The sequence below is a fragment of the Lissotriton helveticus genome, chromosome 10 (assembly GCF_964261635.1).
Source record: "Lissotriton helveticus chromosome 10, aLisHel1.1, whole genome shotgun sequence".
NCBI classification, from domain to species: domain Eukaryota; kingdom Metazoa; phylum Chordata; class Amphibia; order Caudata; family Salamandridae; genus Lissotriton; species Lissotriton helveticus.
The window spans coordinates 436735390-436749340 of record NC_136071.1 but is presented as its reverse complement, the minus strand read 5'-3'; the positions used below and the strand labels follow the sequence as shown (position 1 = coordinate 436749340).

General features: G+C 46.6%; 1 protein-coding gene across 4 annotated transcripts in view; it reads right to left on the bottom strand.

Moving 5' to 3' along the window:
- The window catches only part of CFAP70 (cilia and flagella associated protein 70), a 1288671-nt gene that overhangs the window by 666201 nt on the left and 608519 nt on the right, over positions 1-13951 (bottom strand). The window lies entirely within an intron of this gene.

Sequence of the window (13951 nt, the reverse complement as noted above, 5' to 3'; positions counted from 1 at the left end):
TATGGAAGAGCCTCCTTGGTGACAGCATTCCCCTGCCTTTTACAGCAAGCCGTGAAATAGGAGATATGTTGCAACACTTAAGAGTGTGGGAAGGCCTGCAGGTTGCCTCTCCGGTAAGGAAAGGAACATTGGCAGCAAGGGGGAAAACCCACACATGCGTGAGGTTTACCGTATAGGCTTTTTGAGTGCTCCCCTCAATTGCTTAGTGATGGGGCACAACAACGGTCAGTTCCATTCACTCCTTGAGATACTGTCAGGGAATTAGCTGGGTGAGACTGGGACAAGATTGGATAACTGAGGTTGTGTGTTCTCTTAAGGGAAAGGATTTTCTGAGAAGAAGTGAAAAATAAACAAGAGAGTATCTGAAGGGTAAAAGGGAAACTGGTTAGAACAGGCAGTGAATAGGAAACTGGAGAACTAGAAGTTTGCAGGGAACCCTATGAAGATAACACAAGTAGAAACAACAGGAAGGTAAAGCAGGGAAACAATAGACAAACTATCATAAATTATTCTTTGTTGCTCCTCAGAAGTAATCTCTCTGTGAGGTGAGAAAGATCTCACAAGAAAGCAAGGGACAGAATAACTTCACAGACTTTTGGGATACACCCAGCAGCTTTTATGGAAAAAGCGTGCTGGGTGTATCTCCATATCAGAAGGACCATGCCTCAGAAAGACCTTGGAACCCCTGTAAAACAATTATAATCAATATAAGACTGTAGTATAACACACAAAAAAAGACCAGTAAGAAGAGAACAAAGAACAAAAAACAGAAACTGGGCTCGGGGAAAAGCAGGACTGGAATTAGGGTCAGGAACTGGACTGAAATACTCAGAACATTTTCATAATTTCCGTGTAATTCTAAGTGCCATTAACCCCTTGCGTGCTGCCGTCGGCCACCGGCCGACGAGAGCACTACCTCGCTAGTGCTGCCGTCGGCCAACGGCGACTCAGCACTGCCCATTTTGCAGAAGTGCCGCACTTTTTGCGAAAGTGCCGCCTTCCGCAAAATCGCGGCCGCGGCAAAGGGGTTAAATGACTAGGAGTGACGCATTCTCGTGAAAAGCATAATGTCACCCACACCTAGTAGCAGCGTGGCACAGCCTAGGTCGGACACCTCTTGCAGAGCGAGACAGCAGCGAAACAATAAATCAAACAGATTCCCTGCCCTAGCCAGCTTGCTCCAATCTGGATCGGACCTCCTGGCTCCTCCCTAGCTGGGATCAATTTAATGGCATGATCAGATCATGATCAATTGACAGAGTCTGTCTATCTTCTCTACCACGTGGGACCCACAGCTGACTAAAGGATGTGAGAGGTGCCCTAGCGTGGATCACGATCTAATGCTGCCTTATAGCTGAGCTCTGAAGCCTCAGCAGCAGCTGTAGCATCACTTTAAGACTCATCATGATCATGACGCATAACGTGCTCTTAAAATTAAATGAAATTATTAGGATATTGGAGAAGGGGATAGTGACACACAAGTACATTGAATTATTAGGAGGATATTGTAGATGGTAGTCAGTAAAATAGACAGCTCTAGTCGCTAAGACACATCTCATCCTGCCTCATTCTTTTCTTTGTACAGTTCTTCAATTAAAACCCTTTAATGCTGCAGTACAAAATGACCCAGTTGTTGGAGTTGTTGGCATGTATTTAGAAACTTTGTTTGGAGGCTGGACATCCACATCTGTTTGATAGTATGGTTTGAGCAGGGGTGCTTATTACATTAATAAGGCGGGTGTGTGGTTTTGTGTTTCAATCTTCAAATCTTTGAACTTCTTGTGGCTTGGATATGAGTTTCTGTGATAGCAGGATATTTCACATAATATATTGAGAAGCCTATTTCTCCTGCTGTTCACTAGCACGATATTGTGGCCTTTGAAAACAGTACTCAGAGCTCATGCGACCGTCACAGCCAAGTGAGAAACTGGAACTACACAATTTGACCGCACTCCAGGACACAGTTCTTTGCGTGACAATCCCAGTCATTGCTATAATGTGGAAAAGGTAGCGGAAATGTGTTATTCTAACGCGAAATGCATGGAACTTGGCAGGGCTGCTGAAAACTGAAAACAAGATTACAGAAGATCTACAGTCTAACAAGGAATGACAGAAGTATGTAGACAAAAGGAATACAGAACACAAGGCAAGAAGTCTGCATATAACAGGGCAAATGAAGAAGCAGGCAGACTATGAACAAAGGCTAACACAGGAACTGAGATGCAGGAACACAAGAGACAGATACTGGAAAATAGTCTAAAAACAGGAAAATGTTCAGAGAAATAGTGAATCAGAACCAGCCTGGAATGACAGTAGTAGGAACATGACAGAGTATAGTGCACCCGCCTTAGGACTATAAGGCCTGCTATAGGGGTGTCTTACCTATTACCCCATGCAGTGTCTGTGGGATTGGCACACAGGGGTGTGTAACTCTCATGTGTATTGTGTACACCTATGTATGTAAACTATACTGTGTCTAATCAAAATCAATACAGAGAGCGTGCCATACTGAATCGTGTGCTGCCAGCCATAAGTCAACTAAATATCAAATAGAAGGCCAAGTACCACTGGTAAGTTGGACTCAGTGTGCGCAGCATGTGTGAATTTATCTCACAATATAAAACACATCTGCTTATTATAGATTCTTAGTGAATAATCTTTATTCTGACAATAAAGTGGATTAACCTTTTTCTAATAGAAAGACCAATCCTGACCTAATGGACCTTAACCTATACAGTAATAAATCCACTGTTGGTTCCAATCGGAAATGTAATAGAAATGGAAAACAATAAACAATGTTGAAAGAAATACCACTGCCATATGCCAATTTCATGAAATACAATCCCTAAACTAGTGATAAATCACCATGCAATGACTCCACTCTTTCAACGGCCAAATGTAGGAGCCTAGGTCTGTATATACTATACCAAGGTAAGGAATAGCGTGCACAGAGTCTAGTGGATCCCCAGAGGTATAACAGAGGCTAAATTAGACATACACTAACAGCTCTATGTGTGGTAGTGTGGTCAAGCAAGTGATGGCACACACTCAGAGACATGATCCAGACTAATTAGGTAAGTATAAAAAAGGTATACTTATGTTTTACTTCTAGAACCATGCAAAACCTAGTACAGGTAGGTAAAATACACTTTCAAACGTCAGGTTGTACACAGAGATGCAATTGTGGTTGAAATTGGAATCGCTACAGGTTTGTATTTGCTCTTAAAACAGTTTTTAAAAAAATTGAAATGACTTTTGATTACTTTTTGGTTGATTTTTAGTTACATTGACTACTTGGGGTAATATGCCTAGATATCACAGTGGATCCTACAATACCAAGGTAAGAAAGACACTTTTACGTTTTAAGCATATTTACTTTTGCTTCAAACAAAACAGGTTGACACTTAGAAAATGTTTGGTCAAAAATCATGACACTGGTTCCTATGGAGGAAAACAGTGCTAACAGTTTGTAGGTAAGTAAACAACCTACAAGGATAGCTTTTGGGGGTTAGAACCAAGGTTCCCCATGGTTCAGTGAGGCACTCAAATGGCACCACCAGGGGCACTAGGTGGTCGGATGCAGAGTGCAGGGGCCCAATGTTAGCCAATGGGGGTAGGGGGCAGGGGGCTGTCAGTTGGAGGCTGCTCATGAGCAGGCTACTCCGATGTGGGAGCAAAGCTCCTGGGGTTAGGATCAGCACTGCAGGGGTCAAATATCAGCACCACAGCTGCACCACCAGCAGCACAGAGGCCGCTGGATGCAGAGTGTCAAGGAGACAACGGGAGCCCTGCAATTTGCAATGGAGATCTCTGGTTTGAAGAAATTGCTGCAGGCTCGGTCAAGGAGGTTTCCTTAAGGCGACCACTGGCAGGAGAGGTAAGTTGGGTTCTGGGGGGATGGTTGCACTCCATTGGTTGGGCCACCCTAGGCTGTGGGGTGTCGAACGGAGGGCTGCCTTTAGGCGTCGGATCTTCTGACCAGCTACCTTGGCGGTTGGGGGACCCCTCAGGTTGAGACTGCAGGTGTAGGTCTGAAGCTCAAGGTACATTAGGGATCACCAGATCCCAGGCCAGGAACGTTGGGGAGACCTCCTTGTGGTGTTTGGACACTCGAACTCGGGCTGTGGGTGTCGGGTGCAGAGTGGTGTAGAATCGTGGAGCTGCCTGGATGGGAGTTCTGTGTTGGAGTGTTTGGTTGAGCAAATCCGGTGTGTCAGGATTCAGCATAGCGGCGCCTACCTGACATACAGTTTGGGGACACTTCCTGGTTCCGGCGGGGATCGGGTGTGTTGGGAACTACATGTCCCATGATCCTCCAGGCCGAAACTTATTTGACGTGCTAACGCGCGTGAGCCAGTGCGCGTTATTCTGTTTGTTCCGGGTTCCTTCGTGTAGCCGGTCGCCTTTGGGATAAGGTCCGACCTTGCCTGGATTCCGATTCCGAGCGGCAGGTAAGACCGCCATTTGTGAGCTATTCTGGATATAGCCGAGGAGCTGAACACGGAGGTATTCTTGCCTCGTGTTGCAGTGTCCTCACAGGAACGTTTTGTGGATTTAACACGGTGGTGGAGATAACCTCGTGTTGTCAGATATTCTGTTCTAGAACAACCAACAAGACCCTATCCAAGGACGTCAACAGGGGTCAGTTACTAGGGAGGAAGAACAGTCCATTCGTACTGATAGCTACTCCAGAACCCTACAAAAATTGTGGGGATAATTTCACTGCACTACGCCCAGATTCATAAAGAAACACAATTTCCTTGGCAGAAACACTGAACACCCAATAGTCTGACCCACCTAGGTCTATCACCCAGATCCACCCACAAGGTGTTGGATCAAGTTCTCCTCAGAAAAAATGTGTGAAAACCAAGTGACACCTCACGGAAACACCACCATCGGGGTAACTGGTATGTAATTTCCAGACAAGCCCCTGTCTCATCATCGGTAGTCACTTGATTCTCAAAGAAAGAGAGAAAATAGTGTCCAAACACAAACAACACAAATATGTGACAAAATGTGGAAAGCAGAGAACATCTGCTAGTGACAAACACACAACATAAAAATGTGCATAAAACACAGCATCTAATTCCCTTAACCAACTTTATTCATAGGGAAACAGTTTAAATGCTGTACCAATAAAAAGGCTGGTAGCTAATCATGCATACCATTACCTAGTACCAGTACCGACATGTTTCACTGCCATATACTTTTAGGCAGTTTCATCAGGGCTGCACTATATGCTGCCACTCCACTTTTGGACACTCGTTCTTTGTTAACCAGAGACCACCAGGTTGCTCATACCGGTCGCCTCAGGGATGGAGGCGATGTAGGGAGCTCCAAGCGCGAGTTCCTACCTTCACTTAGCTATTAGCTTTCGTGGTAGCTCATCCGGAGCGCTTTGCTTCGATATTCTGTTCTGCCAGCATTCTTGGACTGCATTAGTGGAGCGGAACATGGAGGTATACTCGGCCTCGTGTTACCGTTTCCCATTTGCTTGAAATTCTGGTAGGAAGCAAAGTGTTTTCCTTTTGTGCGTTTTCGCTTGTGCTATTTAGGTTGGAACTGTTTGTTATAGCTGGAGCGTTGGTGGTGGTCGCAACCACACGCTACCGGTTGTTTTCAGTTGCAGGAATTGTGTTCTCAGGCCTGATCAAAGGCCTAGTTGGATCTAGGGGTAGAAATGCGTTACTTACCTGTAACAGCAGTTATCCAGTATTGGTGTCTTTCATAGATTCACATGCCTGAATCATTCCCCGTCGTCGAGATGGGAGCCCCGGTAATAGAAAAGTAATGTCCTATAGACATACATAGAGAAAAATAGGCCTAAGGGCCTTGCCTTAGTAGCCTATCTATGTCCTTTTGTAAAAAGGACCAAATTTCCAAAGGTAGCCAATCAGCTACCACCTCCCTCTAGAACCTTCCTGCCAGGAGCCTCAGTCTCTCAGATTTTCGTACGCACCAAGCTAGGTAGACGTAACATATGCTCTGTAGTGAGAGATGAGTCCTTCCTGGGGAGGTGGGAGGGTTGCATGTGAATCTATGAAAGACACCAATACTGGATAACTGCTGTTACAGGTAAGTAACGCATTTCTTATCCAGTATTATGGGTGTCTTTCATAGATTCACATGCCTGAATCAGAATAGCAAGCAATACATTATGCACATATGCGATGGAATATAACAGTCTGAGATAATACATATCATGTGACTAGATACCATCAGTAATATAAAGAGTAAAGTAAATAAATGTGCATACCATTGCAGGACGGTGGGAAGTAGGAAGGCTCATCTTACTGGAAGAGATGGCGAAGTACAGCTTGGCCCACAGCTGCATCCTGCATCAGTTCCGTGTCCAGGCAGTAGTGTCTGGTAAAGGTGTGCGGCGATTTCCAGGTGGCCGCTCTGCAGATGTCCAGAATCGGTACACCAGCGAATAGTGCTGCCGATGTGGACACAGCTCTCGTGGAATGTGCTCGGACTGAGGAATGTAATGGACGTCCGGCTTTGTCATGACAAAATGCAATTGTTGCCGATATCCATCTGGAAATGGATTGTTTGGAGAGTGGCATGCCTTTTCTCGGCCTGCTGAAGGCAACGAAAAGTTGTTTGGTCTTTCTGAAAGCTTTCGTTTTGTCCAGGTAAAATTTTAGACATCTCTTAATGTCCAAAGAGTGAAGCGATCTTTCCGCCACTGTGCCTGGGTTCGGGAAGAATGAGCGAAGCACAAGTGGTTCATTGAGATGGAAGTCCGAGGGGACTTTAGGAATGAAACGGGGGTTGGTTCTCAATATGACTCTGTCCTCTCGAAATTGCAAGAAAGGATCCTGTATCGAAAGAGCTTGCAAATCACTGACTCTTCTGGCTGATGTTAAAGCTAAAAGAAGTGCAGTTTTCCAGGAAATGTATTTGATTTCAGCCCTATGGATAGGTTCAAATGGATGTTTCATTAATTGATTGAGTACAATATTCAGATGCCACGTTGGTGGTATTCGTCTTGGTCTAGGGAAAGATCTGTAAAGCCCTTTAAGAAACTGTTTTATCAGTCTGTTGGACCATAGTGAAGGGCCTTTTGAAGACCTTGTGAAGCGTGAGATTGCTGCCAGGTGTACCCTGATGGAAGCATGCGCAAGACCTGTTTGGGCCAGATGCAGGAGATAAGGCAGTATCTGCTCTGGAGTGATCCTGAAAGGGTGTATATTGTTGTCTTTACACCAAATACAAAATCGTTTCCATTTCAAGGAATAAGTTTTGTTCGTGCTAACTGCTCTTGCTTTAGCTAGGACTTCCTTGCACTCCTGCGGGATGCTTAGGTGACAGAATTCTCGGTACTCAGGAGCCAAGCCGATAATCTGAGAGATTTCAGATTCGGGTGGAGTATCTGGCCTTTGGACATCGAGAGTAGAGAGGGATGTTGAGGCAGTTGGATTGATGGACGGACTGAGAGGCGACGGAGGTCCGCGAACCAATGTTGTCTCGGCCAGTATGGGGCAATGAGAATCAATGTGCAATGCTCCATTTTCATCTTCCGGATGACTCTGCTTATCAGGGGAAATGGCGGAAATGCGTACGCAAACACGTTGCGCCATGCGATGGAAAATGCATTTCCTAATGACCCCTGTTGGGGATGCCAACTTGCGAAGCTGTGGCATTTTTTGTTCTCCTTGGTGGCGAAGAGGTCTATTTGTGGTTTTCCCCATGCCGAGAAGATGTTGTCTAGAACTTGTTGGTTCAGTTCCCATTCGTGGGACATTGACCTCTGTCTGCTGAGAGCGTCTGCTATGACGTTGTCTTTTCCTGGGACATACTCTGATGTTAATGTGATGTTGTTGAGCAGTAGCCAGTTCCAAATTTTTTGTGATTCACGAGACAGCGTCAGCGAGCGTGTCCCTCCCTGCTTGTTTAAGTAGTGCATTGTGGTCGTGTTGTCCGTCCTCACTAGCAGTGCTGAATTTTTGATGCGAGGGAGGAATGCCTGTAGGGAGTGAAGGACTGCACGTAGTTCTAGGAGGTTGATATGCAGAGCCTTCTCTTGCTCCGACCATCTGCCGCTGATTTGTAAGTCTTGAAGGACTGCACCCCATCCTTCGAGAGATGCGTCCGTCGTTATGACGTGTGGAGTTTCTGGTAACAAGAACGTGAGACCTTTGGATAGGTTCTTGAGCTTCATCCACCAACCCAGCGTCTCGGATATTTGTCGAGTGACGACAATGTGATCCTCGAAGGAATCTGTACATTGGGTCCACTGTTTGGTCAGGGCCTCCTGAAGGGGGCGCATTCTGAGCCGACAGTGAGGGATGAGTAGAATGCAGGAAGACATCATCCCTAGAAGAGATTTGAAAATCCTTACTTTGATGGTTGGTTTTGAAGATATTGCGGTAGCTAGAGTCATCAGTTTGTTTTTTCTTTCCAGAGACGGGAAAGCTTTGGAGGAAATGGTGTTTATAGTGGCCCCCAGAAATGTTATTATCCTGGTGGGTTGTAAAGTAGATTTTTCGAAGTTGAGAGTCAAACCTAGGTTCCGGAAAATATCGAGACAGGCGTTGGAAGACAGCTGCGCGTCGGTGAGAGACGGTGCTTTCACCAGCCAGTCGTCCAGGTAGGGGAAGACCTGGTGATTCTGTTGTCTCAGGTAAGCTGCCACAGGAGCCAGGCACTTTGTAAAAATGCGAGGCGCTGATTTGAGGCCAAATGGGAGGACACAAAATTGGTAGTGGAGACCTGATACTTCGAATCGTAGGAATTTTTTGTGTCGTCTGTGTATTGGGACATGGTAATATGCATCTTGCAGGTCCAAAGATGTCATAAAGTCTCCTTCCTCCAGGGAGCCTAGGATTTCCTGGATAGTCACCATTCGAAACGATTGGCTTTTCAGGAAGGCATTGAGCGCCCTGAGATCTAGAATGGGCCTCCATTTCTTCTTTTTCTGTTGGATTAAAAAGAAGCGGGAATAAAATCCCTTTCCCTTTTGAGCTGATGGGACTCGCTCTATTGCTCCCTTTTTTATCATGGAAGAGATTTCCTTCAGTAACATACGAAGGTGTTTGTGATGATGTTTGTGAGGAGGGGTTAACGGTGGGATGGAGTTGAATTCCAAGGTGTGACCGTGTCGAATCAATTGTAGTACCCACCGATCCGTCGTAATCATTTTCCAATTTTGGAGGAAATGTGTCAGCTTGCCACCAATTTTGAGCGGACAGGATGGTGGGGGGACTGGCTGCGGGAAATGGTCATTGTCTTCCGCCAGCCGTTTTCTTTTGCGATTTGCCCCTGAAGTTCTGTCTCCCGTAGGGGGTCTGACGACTTTGTTGTTGCTGTCGCTGCGGATATTGTGAGCGATTTTGATTATATGAGTATGTGGATTTGCCTTGATAGGATCCTCTGGATGTGGATTGTCCTCTTCCTCTGTGCCCTCGAAAGGACTGGTTTCTGAATTGTAAAGTCCCGAGGGCCCTTGCAGTATCGGTGTCTTTCTTAATCGTCTGCAAGGCTTCATCTATTTTAGCTCCAAATAGTTGTTGTCCGTCATAGGGCATATCTACAACTTTGGTTTGTACCTCTTGCCTGAAGGACGTCGCTTTGAGCCATCCTTGTCTGCGCAAAACTGCGGCGCCTGCAAGCTGTCTGAAGCCTGTCATGGCGACATCGACAGCTGAATCTATGATTTCTGATGCTGACATTTGACCTTCATGAAGGAGTGCCTGGACCTCATTTTTCAAGTCGTCAGGCACGTGCGTGAGATATGGAGCAATATCTTCCCATAGTTGCCTATTGTATCTGCCCAGCAGAGCAATGGCGTTGGCCACTTTGACCGTCATGGCTGACGTTGTGGAGAAGCGTTTGCCTATGCCATCCAATTTCCTGCCCTCCTTGTCTGGTGGTGCTGACAGTGGCGAGGATGGGTTTCTGGAGTTCTTCTGGGCGGCTTGAGTGACGACCGAATCTGGTTTTGGATGTGAATTAAAACAAGTGGGTGCCGTTGACGGAGCTCTATATTTTTTGTCCAGTCTAGGGACCACTATTGAAACAGATGCAGGAGTTTGCATGAGTTGTAGCCCCTGTTCCCAGATATGTTCTATTATGGGAATGGACCGTGCCTCCTTCCTTATGGGGTCTTTGAAGTCATACAAGAAACAATCCGTTACTTTTGTTTCCATTGCCATGTGAAATCTAGTGGCCGCTCTCTCTATTAAATTGTGGAATCCACCGATATCCACTGGTGGAGAGTCTGATGTGCTGGGTTCCGGTGTGGCCGGAGAATGAGCAACGTAATCCTCATCATCTCTGTTTTGAGAGAGGTCATCTCTAACCTCACCTTCCTCAGGAGGTTCGTCGTCATCATCAGAGGATTGTATGTTGTGAACCTGTTCATTGTCTTGAGGAATAACCAACGGTGCTGGTCTTGCCCTTGGTGATCTTTGCTGTTTGGAAGATTCTTGAGAATTGTCATGTGAAGGTGTCGCCGACGATTCTGGGAATCGCTTTTTATAGTCTGTGATCAGGAATTGAAGATCATTAACTATCTCAGCCGGCAATACGATCATTGGAGTGACTTGAGTATGTACCTGAGCCCGAACAGTTTCTTCCGTAAAAATAACATCATCTCCGTCATCGTCAGTACTCTGGCATTTGACATTGAGATCTGACGGGCTAGTAGCTTGTTCGAATTGTTCATCATCTGATTCGTCAGCTTGTAGTATGTGAGAAGGAAGCAGTGATTGAACCCTACTGGGTGATGTCAATTCGGGCGTAATAGGGAGTTTGGTGACCTTTTTTGATGGAATTAACTCCGCTTTTTTCCATGGCGTCGATGATGTCGTCGTCGACGAGGTCGTCGACGGTGTCGTCGACGGTATCGACGTCGATCGTTTTTCAAGCGTCGAGTGTCCCTTCGCCGATGAAGCTGTCGTCGACGTGGCGGTCGTCGACGGTGCGGCAGTCGACGATGTCTTCGTCGACGCGATCGTCGACGGTGCCTTCGCCGTCGTCGATGCGGTCGTCGACGGTACTTTCGCCGTCGTCGATGTGGTCGTCGACGGCAGTTTTGTCGTCGGCGGCGTAGTAGCCGTCGACGGTGCATTTGTCGTCGGCGGTGCTCCTACCGTCGTCGGTGTCTTCGTCGACGATGCGGTGGACGTCGACTGAATTCTCGTCGACGATGTCGGTGTTTTCTGTTTTGTCGACGTCGACGGTGATGACGACGGAGTTTTGACAAACGATTGCTGTTTTTTAATAAGTACAATCAACGATATTGGCTTACCCGTCGTCGACGAGTGGGTGGTCGTCGTCGTTGAAGTCAAGGCTGACGATGCCACCGTCGTCGAGACTGTCGTCGTCGATGTGGAAACATAGGTCGTTTTTCTTGAAGAGAATGTCATGGAAGTAGACGACGAGGACTGCGATGGCTTTCTGAAGGTTGCAGCATCCTTCACAGACGTGTCAGATCTTGCCTCAGAAGACTTTGAAGTAGTCTTTTTGTGAGGGACGTCTGGATGGCCAGGGGAAGCCTCGCTTGGCCTTTTTAAGGACAGTTTTGAGGAAACTGAAGCCATTTCACTGCCCTCCGAGGAGAGCACCTCATCATCTCTGGTTTTGAGTCTGTTTAACCAGAGGAGCAGTCTGCCTTCTCTATCCTTAAGTGTTTTGGTAGAGAATGTTCTACATACCCTGCAGTCCTTTACTGTGTGGTCAGGGTAGAGGCAGTAGAGGCAAGTCTCATGCTTGTCGTCGACGTGCAGTCTCTTCTTGCCACAAGAAGAACAAGCTCTGAAGAGTCCTTTTTTCTGTTGTTCAGCCATAGTTGAAGTATAATCCAAGTTTTTTGAAGAAAAGTAGAGAATTTGAAGAAACCTGAGGAGAGCTCAGGTGGGGACTCCCTAGCACAACGTGCGGTAGAAAATCTGAGAGACTGAGGCTCCTGGCAGGAAGGTTCTAGAGGGAGGTGGTAGCTGATTGGCTACCTTTGGAAATTTGGTCCTTTTTACAAAAGGACATAGATAGGCTACTAAGGCAAGGCCCTTAGGCCTATTTTTCTCTATGTATGTCTATAGGACATTACTTTTCTATTACCGGGGCTCCCATCTCGACGACGGGGAATGATTCAGGCATATGAATCTATGAAAGACACCCATAATACTGGATAAACTAAGTTAGCTCTGGAGTATTGGGGTGGTCACAGCTCCGTACCACCAGACAAGAATTGTGCATTGTGTGGTTCCTTCTTAGAAGCGGAACATGAAGGTGGTCGCAGCCTCATGTTGCCGTGTCCTTTTGCCTTGTGTGTTTACCTCGGTGTGGATAAAGTGAACTTGGGGCTTGCCTCTCAACTTGCCTACGCCATACATTAACTTGTTTCCTAGTTAGTGTGGAGTTCTGTACTTTATTCCCTACAGTTGGTGTTAGATTAACTCGTCTCTTCCTTTTTGTGCTTCTCCTATGTGTCTTCTGGTAGGTATACTAGAGGACCATCATATTGACATATAACAGAGTTCACCCAATTTAGGTATTCATGTTATGTTTTTCTCGTTACAGGGAAAGGGAACACTTATCCTTTGTTTTGTTTATGTATTGAAGGCAAAGGTGTTCTTCCTTATGATTTCAGGTATGCATGCCTACCGAGACTTCATGAGAGTAGTTATGGTTAAGAATAGTGTTACATTTATTGCTGTCTCTTTATGTCATTTCAGATCCTTATTCCCAGCTGTCCCTTTCCCTTTCCCGTCCCTCACCTGATAGCCCGAACACCCTGTATACTTTATGTTCAGTGTGTTGGTGACGTCAGGAGGTGGAATCTTATCTACAACAAGCGGATCCGGCGGAGCGAGTTCTGACACGGTGTTCCCGGGTGACAGAGTCCTTTAGATGAAGGCAGGGCAGGTCCTCTGGGTTCTGGATGGCTGCTGAACATGTTGGGGTTTCCCTGTGAGCAGGTTGGAGTCTGGACAGGCCAATAGGGATGGGGCCAAACCATTGGTGTCCTATTCTTCCTGGGTATGCACAGCTCTTCAGTCTTTCTTCAATCTTCCCCAAATCTGAGGAGGCAAGGTTCAGGATCATGCCTAAATACTAAATTTAGGAGTGTTTACAAGGGTGTGCAGGTGGGGACCAATAGGTCACTTCATTAGGGTGAGTACACGCCCTATTATGCCACCCTCCAGTGGGTGGGGGAGCATGAGCCTCTCTCTAATTGGCTGTGTCCTCTCATCTTCAAGATGGAGGGGACTGAGATGTGTACTTCACCTTGCCTCCCCCACCTGAGGGGTGGGGTTGGCAAAGGTGGGCATACTCTCATCCTTACTTAGTTTTCCCACTGATACTCCCACCCAAAGTGAGGGGCAGAACATTTGGGATCCAGTTGCTGGGGGCAGCAAAAGGCATGGTCAGCTCACAAAGGTGGCAGGCCTTTGAAGCTTCCCCTTCATGGACCCAGCCCATCCTGGGGAAGGAGGCATGATATCTCTGCTGAGGATGGGCTTTGTTTCTGGACCCAGAGAGTGGAGGCCCTCTACCGAGGGTTCCAGAAACTTGTCTGGTGGTGCAGGTAGCCATTCAGGAAACATACCAGGGCTAGTCGTTTTTCAGGGAGCATCTCTAAGATGCCCTCTGATTGCATTTTACATCAAAATCCATACTGGCATCAGTGTGTGTTTAGTGCGATGAGAAGTTTGCTACCAAACTTCCCAGGTTTCAGTAATGCCATTATGGAGCTGTGGAGTTTGTAGTGACCAACTCCCAGACCATATACTCTTCATGGCTTTACTGCACTTACAATGTCTAAGAATTGACTTAGACACTGTAGGGGTACAGTGATCATACAACTGTACCCTCACCTACGGACCGGTGCACATTGCTAGAGGGGTTACTTACCTAGGCAACAGGCAGTGGGTTGCAGGCATAGCACACAGGGATGTGTGCCACGTCTACTCTTCACTTTTCTCTGCACCAAAACACGCAG